Source organism: Malania oleifera, chromosome 11 (assembly GCF_029873635.1).
Source record: "Malania oleifera isolate guangnan ecotype guangnan chromosome 11, ASM2987363v1, whole genome shotgun sequence".
NCBI lineage: Eukaryota > Viridiplantae > Streptophyta > Magnoliopsida > Santalales > Ximeniaceae > Malania > Malania oleifera.
In genome coordinates this window covers 80043334-80053997 of record NC_080427.1, presented here as the reverse complement: position 1 = coordinate 80053997, position 10664 = coordinate 80043334, and the positions used below count along the sequence as shown (strand labels likewise).

The 10664-nt window shown below is 33.6% G+C and overlaps 2 non-coding genes across 2 annotated transcripts; both read left to right on the top strand.

The window, feature by feature from the left end:
• Positions 1-8668: 8668 nt before the first annotated feature.
• On the top strand, positions 8669-8757 carry LOC131143618 (small nucleolar RNA snoR26). The gene has a single exon (XR_009133603.1). It is a non-coding gene; the product is annotated as a small nucleolar RNA snoR26 (small nucleolar RNA).
• A 705-nt stretch (positions 8758-9462) lies between these two features.
• LOC131143622 (small nucleolar RNA snoR27) lies at positions 9463-9550 on the top strand. Its single transcript, XR_009133607.1, has one exon. It is a non-coding gene; the product is annotated as a small nucleolar RNA snoR27 (small nucleolar RNA).
• The last annotated feature ends 1114 nt before the right edge of the window (positions 9551-10664 follow it).

Below are 10664 nucleotides of genomic sequence, written 5' to 3'. Positions count from 1 at the left end.
GTATATATATTTATATATATATATATATATGTTTTATATTTGCAAAATACAGTGAAAATGATCATATGATTGAATATGTGAAAATCCGTTTGTGTGGCATGAGTATAAAATGTTGTGAAATACTGTTTTCTGGGAAGGTGGATGATATGGGTTTTTATGATGGGAAAACCGGCGTACGGGCCGAGATATATATATATATATATATGATTTGCCGGCATATGGGCAGTGCCATGTGGATATGATTGCCGGCGTACGGGCCGTGTTATGTGGATGAGATTTGCCAGCGTATGAGTTGAGCTATGTGATTTGCCAACATACGGACTGTGCTATGTGATTTGCCGGCGTACGGGCTGAGCTATGTGATTTGCCAGCATACGGGCTGTGTTATGTGATTTGCTGGCGTACAGGCCGAGCTATGATAAAATGTGTAATACCGGCATATGGGCCAATGATTTTCATGATACACGTATATATATATATATATATGCAAATGATATGATTGATGTGAAAATGAATGATAAGATATCTATGTATCACGATTTTAGTATATGTATATGATATCAAAACCTAGTTGGCTTAGTTTAGGCTAGCATTTGCACGGTACCATTGCTATGTATCCATGGTCTTCGTGATCATGATATTTGTGTTAACGCCGCTGTACGGAGTGGTATGAGATTGGATGATCGATGTGGTTATTTTCAAGAAGTGTGCTGTTATCTCCCCTAGTGTACGGACCAGGTCTGGCAGACCCATCGAACCTACAGACTAGACTATTGACTTGGCAGTGGTCGGTCAACCATTGTTAGGTCCCGCCTTCGGGCCACACAACCCAGTCATGTGAGGGTAATACATGACAACAGCCAGCTAACCTACTAGGGATTGTTTTTCTGTTATTATAATTATGATATGAGATGATAAATGTTTATGAAAATGCAGTATGTTTTGCCATGTTTTGATATACATATGTTTTCCCATATTTGATAAACATAACTGAGTATGATATGTATGGTATATGTAGAACACGGTATACTCATATTGCCACACATTGGTATTAATTTATTTCCCTTACTGAGAGGTGTCTCACCCCTTAATCTTACAAATTATTCAGGAGCCCCTGATAGAGGAGCGGGAAAAGCCCCGCTGATTTAGAGTTGTTTATTTACCCTCTGCGAAGGGTAAGTTTTTGGTAGGGATAGTATGGTTTTGTGGGAATTATCCCTAGAATTCATTTTTGGTATGTATATATGGAAGTACAGTGATTGTAGTAACTTTGGTACATTGCGATGTATGATATGATGGTATGTATATGATTGTACATTTTCTGCTGCTTAGGCTTCTGCTGTATGTTCTGATATATCCTTGGTACCCACGGGTCCAGGTGGATTGTGACTTGTTGAGCTGGAATGTGAGATGTGTGGTATTGATTTTATGATGATATTATTATAAAAAATATATATATGAAAAAATGAGCAGGTCGTGACAGACACATCTCAGTAAGGGAAGGAACAATATATTAAAATAGTGTGTGACTAACATGAGTTTATATAACAACATACCATTCATCATTTGAAAATCATTAACTTAATCTCTGAAATCATTTTCTGATTCTAATTTAACACATGCAAGACATTTTACCCACGAGATTATCTAAGGATAGGGATGATTCCTAGTCCATACAAGTAGCACCCCTCTGCTCTGATACCTAGGCAACCCAAAGGTCATAACTAAAGCATATCAGGGCACTCACCTTACTCAGTAAACCCTCAAGTGATAAATTGATCTCGTACTCACACAATTCATACAAAAGTTTACTGGCGAAGGCTCCCAAGAATAGAGAAATTTACCCGCCCATACAAGTAGTTTCCCTCTGCCCTAGCACGTTATGCAGCATACTGCTACACCTGATACAACCAAGGCACTCACCTTTCTCAGCAAGCTCTTGGGCGAAGAGTTTGCCTCGCTCAAACGTAACATGTTCTATTAGCATAAATACTGCTAATACCATAATACATTATTTTGTTTGCCATTATTTTGCATCTCTCAACTGTTCATGTTTTCATCTTTTACTTTTCATTTCATTTTACTTTATGTGACTCTTTCCCATTTTACATTATTCATATTTCTCATTTTATTTCCATTTCATTCATTTCTATTTTCATTTCATACCCAACATCTTTCAGTTGTTTTACCCAGCATCTTTCAACTATTTTACCCAATATTTTTCAGTTGTCATACATTTACCCAACATCTTTCAACTGTTTTACCAAACATTTTTCAGTTGTCATATATTTACCCAGCATCTTTCAGTTGTTTTATCCAACATTTTTCAGCTGTCATACATTTATCCAACATCTTTCAACTGTTTTACTCAACATTTTTCAACTGCTTTACATGGTTGCATTAACACTCACATGCAGCATATTTCATATAACATTTTCAAATTCAGTTCATTTCTTAAATATCATGTATCTCATACATATATCATATTTCCACACAACATTCCTATTTACTCATGTCACACTATTTAATAGTAAAATTCATACATTGCCTGAAAATAAGTCAACCCACATTTAACATTCATATACAAGAAAAATACCTTTAATTTCTTGCATAATTATTCTAAAAAATATTTCACCTTCATCAGTTCAATTTTACATATAAGTATCTAATAAATCAATCCTAGGCTCAAAAAGCACAATTTAAAGGGTTGACATTTTAAACCCAAACCGAAACATATAAACGTATATATATAACACAAGTCATTTTTCATTAAATTCATAAAAATTTTGATTTAATATATATTTTTTGCCTTACCTGGTTTCTTAAACTACGCTAACAGAGACCTCGAAAAATACCTACGGCGCTCACCCGAGCCCTGAATCAAAAATCCTAATTCCATTAAATTAACCCTAAATAAAATATTATTTTAATATTTCCTAGGGTCATAAATTCCCAATAAATAATTATACCCTAAAATATAACCAATTTACCAAATTTTCCAAATCCCACTCTCGCTTTAGAGTGAGACCTTACTGAGAAGTGTTTCACCCCAATAAACATATCAACTTTTCAAAGCCTATAGGAAACCGGGTCTAGGAGCTCCAGGGCGGGACCTAGACGAGCTAGCTAAGAGTGAGTGTTGGTAGGACCCTATTTTGTTATATTTAGTTGCTTTTGGTCATTCTGGGTTGTAATATATTTTGGAAGATATTAATACAAAGGTTGAGGGCTAGTACTCTGGTGTGTATGATATTAGAAGAGCATTTTGCATCCGTTGTTCGTTTGTTTAAATTGATTATGGGATGGTATTATCCTAGACCCCACTGGGTCCATGGATGTTGCATTATGGTATTAGAGGTATCATATGATGATATTATTTTATGTTTATTATGAAATATTTTTTGGGGGCATTACAGAGTTGGAAAAGAGTGGAAGAGTGATAATTTAAGTGTACCAAAAATTCTCCGTCCACCACTAAATCTTTTTCCTCGCTTTTTCCTTCAATTTCTCTTTGAAATTCTTATGCAAATTATTTTAGGAAGTGATCCTATTTATAGGGAATTGGGGATAGGTATTTTAGTAATTATGTATGCAGCTTGCCGAGGATAGATAAGTTTGTATTAAATAAAAATTTATGTTCGGAGGGTTGCATGCATGGGGAATGGGGCTAGGATAAAATAACATTACGTTGTGGTGAGGGTATTTTTGTTATACATGTGGGAGAACTTTAATGCGAGCAGGAGGAGCATGCGGAGGCATGCATGTGGTAGCAGACGAGAATGAAGCAAATTGGAATTGAATTGGCAATTCAATTCCTTGTTAGAAGCTCCCATGCAATTCAATTCCTTGTTAGAAGCTCCCATGCAATTCAATTCCTTGTTAGAAGCTCCCATGCAATTCAATTCCTTATCTCATACAATCAATTCTTTGTCAGAGCACCACACATATCAATCTACATATATACTTTCATCTATATATATATATATATATATATATATATAAATAAGTTTTATAGTATTATAATATTATTTATTTATTTAATTTAATATAATAATAATATTTTTTTTCTAGATTTTCGCAACTTTGGCATGATTGTCTTGGACATCCTAGAGATGTAATAATGCAAAGAATTATTGAGAATTCACATGGTCGTCCACTAAAGAATCTGAAGATTTTTTTATCAAATGATTTCATGTGTACTGCTTGCTCTTAAGGGAAATTAATTGTCAAACCATATGTTTCAAAAGTAAGTCTTGAATCTCCTAATTTCTTATAGAGAATTTATGGTGATATATGCGGACCAATACATCCACCATCTGGATCATTTAGATATTTCATGGTCTTAATTGATGCATCTACTAGAAGCTCGCAAGTTTCTTTACTTTCTACTCGTAATATTGCATTTGCGAGACTTTTTTCTCAACTAATTAGATTACGAGCTTATTTTCCCGATTATCCAATTAAATCAGTTCGTTTGGATAATGCTAGTGAATTTACATCCCAAACTTTTGATAACTATTACATGTCAGTTGGAATAGATGTTAAACATCTCGTTGCTTCTATCCATACAAAAAAATGGTTTAGCCGAATCTTTTATTGAGAGACTTCAACTCACTGCTAGACCTATGATTATGAGAACCAGATTGCCTTTATCTGTTTGGGGACATGCTATTCTTCATGTTGCATGTTTAGTTCGTATAAGGCCAACTGCTTACAAAAATATTTCACCCATGCAATTAGTTCCTAAGCAACAACCTGATATTTCTTATTTAAGAACTTTTGGTTGTGCAGTATATGTTCCTATTGCCCCTCCTCAAAGAACTAAAATGGGTTCTCAATGTACACTTGGTATCCATATTGGTTTTGATTCCCCTTCTATTATTAGATATCTTGAACCTTTAACATGTGATTTGTTTAACGCAAGACTTCAAGATTGTCATTTTGATGAAGTAATATTCCCTATATTGGGGGGAGCAAAACCAGTGCCAGAAGCACAACATGAAATCACATGGAATGTCATGAGTTTATCTCATTTAGATTCTCACACAAATCAAAGTGAACTTATAATTTATAAGATTATACATTTGCAAGAGATTACAAATCAGTTACCAGATTCTTTTGCAATACCAAGGTCATATTAAAATCTCATATACCCGCTGCAAATATTCCAGAACGTATTGATGTCCTTGAAGGATAACAGTCGGCTAATGAATCTAAACTGCAAGTTAAGCATGGAAGGCATGTTAGTGCAAAAGATAAAACTCCTAGAAGGTGAAAACTGAAATCTAAAAACACTCCAGAAAAGGTTACAGAGGTGGACAATTCATTTGACATTCACAAACTCGTTTCTCTTGAAAATGAAATCCCTATTATGGAACCTCCTGAAAAGGAACCTTGTGAAGAAGAATCTCCTGAAAAGAAAACTCATGAAGAGACATCCTTTGAAAAGGGACAGATACCTAGAAATAATAATGAGATCTCAATTCATTACACAGGAGAAATGTGTGATAGAAATAAAGTTGTTGTCAGCAACACATTTGCATATACAATAGCTACTGACATTACCATAAGTAATGGGATCCTGAACTTAAATTTGTTAATGAATGCCGATATAGAAATGATTGGCCAAAATGGAAATAGGCTATCACATCAGAATTAAACTCTCTATCAAAAAAGATAAGTTTTTGGACCTGTAGTCCAGACATCGAAAGATATCCAATCCGTTAGATACAAATGGGTATTTGTGTGCAAGCGAAATGAAAATAATGAAATTACTCTATATATAAAACAAGACTTGTGGCACAAGGTTTCTCGCAAAAACTCGAAATTGATTATGAGGAGACATATTCTCTCATAATGGATAGAATCACTTTTTGATTCTTAATTGGGCTAGCAGTCGCTGAACGACTGAGCATGCGTCTTATGGACGTAGTAACAACATACCTATATGGATCATTGGATATTAAAATTTATATGAAGATCCCTTAAGGATTTAAACTGCCTAAAGCAAAACCCATAAATTTATATTCAATTAAACTCCAACATTCTTTATATGGATTAAAGCAAAGTGGACGCATATGGTACAATTGATTAAGTGAATACCTTATGAAAGAATATGATTCATAAATGATCCATTTGTCCATGCGTTTTTATTAAAAGATCAAAATCCAGATTTGCTATAATTTTTGTTTATGTTGATGATTTTAATTTAGTTGGGACTCTTGAAGAGCTCTCTAAAGCAGCTAATTATTTAATGATGAAATTTGAGATGAAATATTTAGGAAAAACAAAATATTGTTTTGGCCTACAAATTGAACATGTAAATGATGGAATTCTTATTCATCAATTTAAATATACCGAAAAAGTATTAAAGCAATTTTATATGGACAAAGTTCATCATTTGGGATCTCCAATGATAGTGCGATCACTTGATGTTAAGAAGGATCAATTTCGAACTCATGATGAGGGGGGTATTACTTAGTCCTGAAGTACCATATTTAAGTGTTATTGGCTTTCTAATGTATATGACCAATTGTACAAGGCCTGACATTACATTTGCTGTAAATCTACTAGCAAAATATAGCTCTACTCTTACTTGGTGATATTGGAATGGAATTAAGCACATTCAATGCTAGTTGAGAGGTACATCTGATTTGAGTTTATTCTACTCATTTGATTCCAAATATCAACTAGTAAGATATGTAGATGTTGGATATCTATTTGATCCTCACAATACTAAATCTCAAACTGGATTGTATTTCTTTACAAAAAAACTATTATATTTTAGAAATCAGTATAGTAGACGATTAAAGCAACATCCTCTAATCATTTTGAAATATTAGTTATCCATGAAGTTAGTAGAGAATGCAAGTGGTTCAGATCAATGATTTCTCATATCCAAGAAAATTATGGTCTTCAATCAATCAAGAATATTTCAACAGTTTTATATAAAGACAATACTGCATGTATAACTCAACTAAGAGAAAGATACATAAAATGTGACATAACAAATCATATCTCTCCAAAATTTTTCTATACACATGAACTATAGAAGAATGGTGATATAAATGTTTAGCATATCCGATTAAGTGATAATCTAGCAGATTTGTTTACCAAAACTTTGTCTACTATAACATTCAAGAAATTTGTTCGTCTCATCGGAATGTGACATCTTAAAGATTTTAATAAAAGGAGTTAATATATGAGAAATATCAAAGGGGGAGTGTTACAAAAAATATGAATGTCACCTATCTTCCACCCTTTCATTTTTCACCCCAATAAATGCTTAGCTATTTTTATTGCCCTATATAAGGCACCTTCCTCTTCTCATTTGGAACACACACATTTGTATGCTTGAAGTAAATAGACATATAGAAAGAAGATGAGAGATAAAGAGAAGAGAGATATCTTGTACAAGACCGCCGCTCGTGGAGTAGATATATTTAAACCACGATATATTTGAACCGCATGAAATTTCTATCCCGTCTCTGTTTATTTTTTTATTTATTTTCCTGCATTTTTTATAATATATATATTTTAATTTTTTGGTAAATAAATGAAAATTGATCCTAAAAATAAAAACTGACAGCGTGTTTTATAATCTATTTTCATGAAGAACAGAAAACAGATACCAAGTAGGCCCTAAACTCTTATGAGGGTTTAGAAGCATCGTACAGTCTTCCTCTTGATTGATCTCCTCACTGTGTTCCTCATTCCCAAACTCTTGTTTTTCCGGACTTGGATTCTTAAATTGTTTCTAGTTTCCAACGTGTTTGCGATATCATCCAACATTTTGATCTAGGGTTTAAGGTCTCAACGTAAGTCTGCTATTTAATTCGAATAATCTTTTCTTTCTTTTATTGTTCTTCCTTCGATCAATTATTCGAGTCTTACAGCGAAAAGTTATTAAACTAGATTTTCCTTGATCTGTAACTTTTACTTGAAATCATCTGCAATTCCATTCTATAGAAAGTTACGGTTTTCCAGTTCATCAGATTGCTTCGCGAGCTGCGTTTGATCTTAACTTTTAATTCCTGCTTATGTCTACCTTGGTGCTGGGATTCTTTCCTGAGTTTTTCTGTTAGAATCTTTTCCATTAGAAGAGAAATTAGCTGGTATTGTTGCTTATGACTTATGTTCTAACCCCCCTTGTTCAATCTAAAAGGGTAAATATGCTGATTTTTGTGTAGTTTTATAACGGCTAGAGGCATTATAGAGATAGCAGCTGAGTGGCTTTGATTTCGATATCCTTAATTTGTAGATTAAGGATTTCGTAGTTCTCACCATCTTCTATTTTCTACTGAGGTTTAGTTTCACTTAATTGTATTTTTATGCCTTTCTGGCTATCTTGGATTTTGTAGTGGGATTTAGTTCCCACTTATTAGCATTGTTACACCGTTCATTGTTTTTTTCTAAACAATTATAGCAGAGAAGCAATTGCTTCTTCTCCCATTTTCTTCTTCTTTTTCCTTTTTTTTTTTTTTTTGTGTTTGGGGGGGGGGGGGGGGGTGGGGGTGGTTGTTATTTCACCTATCTCGTCAGTTCTCCTTTGAGATCATATGAACATTGGATGTTGTAAGACCAGGATGCTTGATGGTTTTTCTATTTACCTTTTTTCTTGTTTGCTTGCATCTTCATTATATTATGCCAAGATCTTTGGTATTTTTTGTGAGCATCAGTGATGTGTTGCTTCCATTGTTATCCTTGCACTTTGATTGCTAGTGAAGAAAATTATGGGCACGATTGTCTGAGATGCTCTTTCCCCACCATCACCCCACATCAAGAAAATACATTTATTGTATTATATGGGTTTTTTTTTTTTTATATTTTTTTGTCAACCTTCACATCATTTTTAATTACCCCCCCTCAAAAATCCAAAAAAGAGTTTCATTGATCTCTTGATCTTTTAAAAAAATTGAAGATAATCATGACTCAGTAAAGTCCATTTTCTTGTATTATGATTTTGCATTACTGCCTTTTTGACATCTAATAAAAGGCAAATTTATATCCTAACCATGCTTGTTGAATTTGACTATTGGATTACATTTAATTTTTCCTCAAAAGTAATATGTGGGCTACAATACATGATATGGCATCTTACTGCTTGTTTGGCATCTATAAATGTGCTTTTGCTTTTTTATTATTTAATAATTTCATTACTTTAATAGCATTTGCAATGTTCTCTTATTTATAATCTTAATTTCTTCTCATTCATTCTTATATTGGTAATATTACTTGCTGTCTTTCCTTCAGCAAGCAAGTGGCCATAGAAAGTTGTGGTTTCTTTCTTGTTCCAATGTATATTTTCACCTATTCTAAGATCTTATTTAATTTTTTCTGTATTCTACATGTGTTGCTTGGTATTTCTTCTTTCCTTCCTCCCTGTGTTGTTGTAGTTTCTTTTCTTTTTTCTTTTTTTAATTGAGCTTGTTTATGGCTTGTGCTTACAATTTTATTTTTTTTCCTGAGTCAGTGATGTTACTTAGAAACTGTGTTATCTATCTGTAACTTCCTAAAGGGAATTGAAAATTTTAACTTGCTGAGATCCAATTGGTTTTAACTACTATATTTTTCGTTTGGTGCTTCACTGCTTCTAGTTTCTACTTTTCCCTACATAGCCTCCATTGGAAATGATAAATCTCTTCTGGATCGAACACATGCCCAATCATATCTTAATGAAGTTATTATCTATGTGGTTTTAGGTTAATATTGTTGTGAGCAAATGAAATTACTGGCCATTGCTTTTAAGGAACTGCTGTCGAATAATATTTTTACTTAGGAGTTCCTGCGCAACTACAAAGAATGATCATAAATTCATCGTGACTCTGCATCCATTGCTGTCCATTGGACCATGTTTTGCTCCTCAGTTTTTGTTATCAATGACTTAACTCTGAATCACAAAGTTGAAAATATTAAACCAAGTCACTTCAGAACAATCTGTTCAAACTCTTTTGTGAGAATTGGGTTTGCCCCCCCTTCTTCGGAGGGTATATTCTTTCTTGTGAAGCTTAAGGCTTTCTATTGTTGTAAGGAGGGGAAGGTTATCTGGAAGTTTGTGTTCTGCTAACGTCGGTGCACAGTGTAGTTGGTTGGAGTGTTTTGCTTGCAAGGCATCACCTTTTTATGAGTTTCTTTGTTGATCTTTCTTGTTCTTGAAATGTATTTGCCTTCTTTGCACCGTCTGATGTAGGTAAAAAAAGGATTAAGCAAGATAGGGCCTTGCTTCATTTTTACTATTGTTTTTTTTGTTGTTTTTTGGAGCAGCAGATCCTAGTGTCTGAGTTGTGATGTTATGAGGGAAAAGTTTTTGGAAGTGTGCAGCTATTGTTGTTGTGTGCTTTATTTGGTTGGACTGTACTGCTTGAAGGGCTTCTTTTTATTATGAGTTTCTCTTGTTTTCTTTGTTCATTTTAGCTGTTTTAGGAATATATATTGTCTTCTTGATTACTATCTGACATTCAGACGCAGGAAACAAAAGGATCAAGGACAACAAGCAAGTTTAAGGGTTGTATTATATTTTAGTGTTGTTTGTTGTTTATGGAGCAGCATGATCTTAGGCATAGTTGTACTTTTCTTTAACTTTCATTGCAGGAGTTGTGTGTTCATTATTTAAAGTTATTTTTCGTGAGTTATTTGTAGGGTATTTTAAGAGTCCTTTAGTGAGT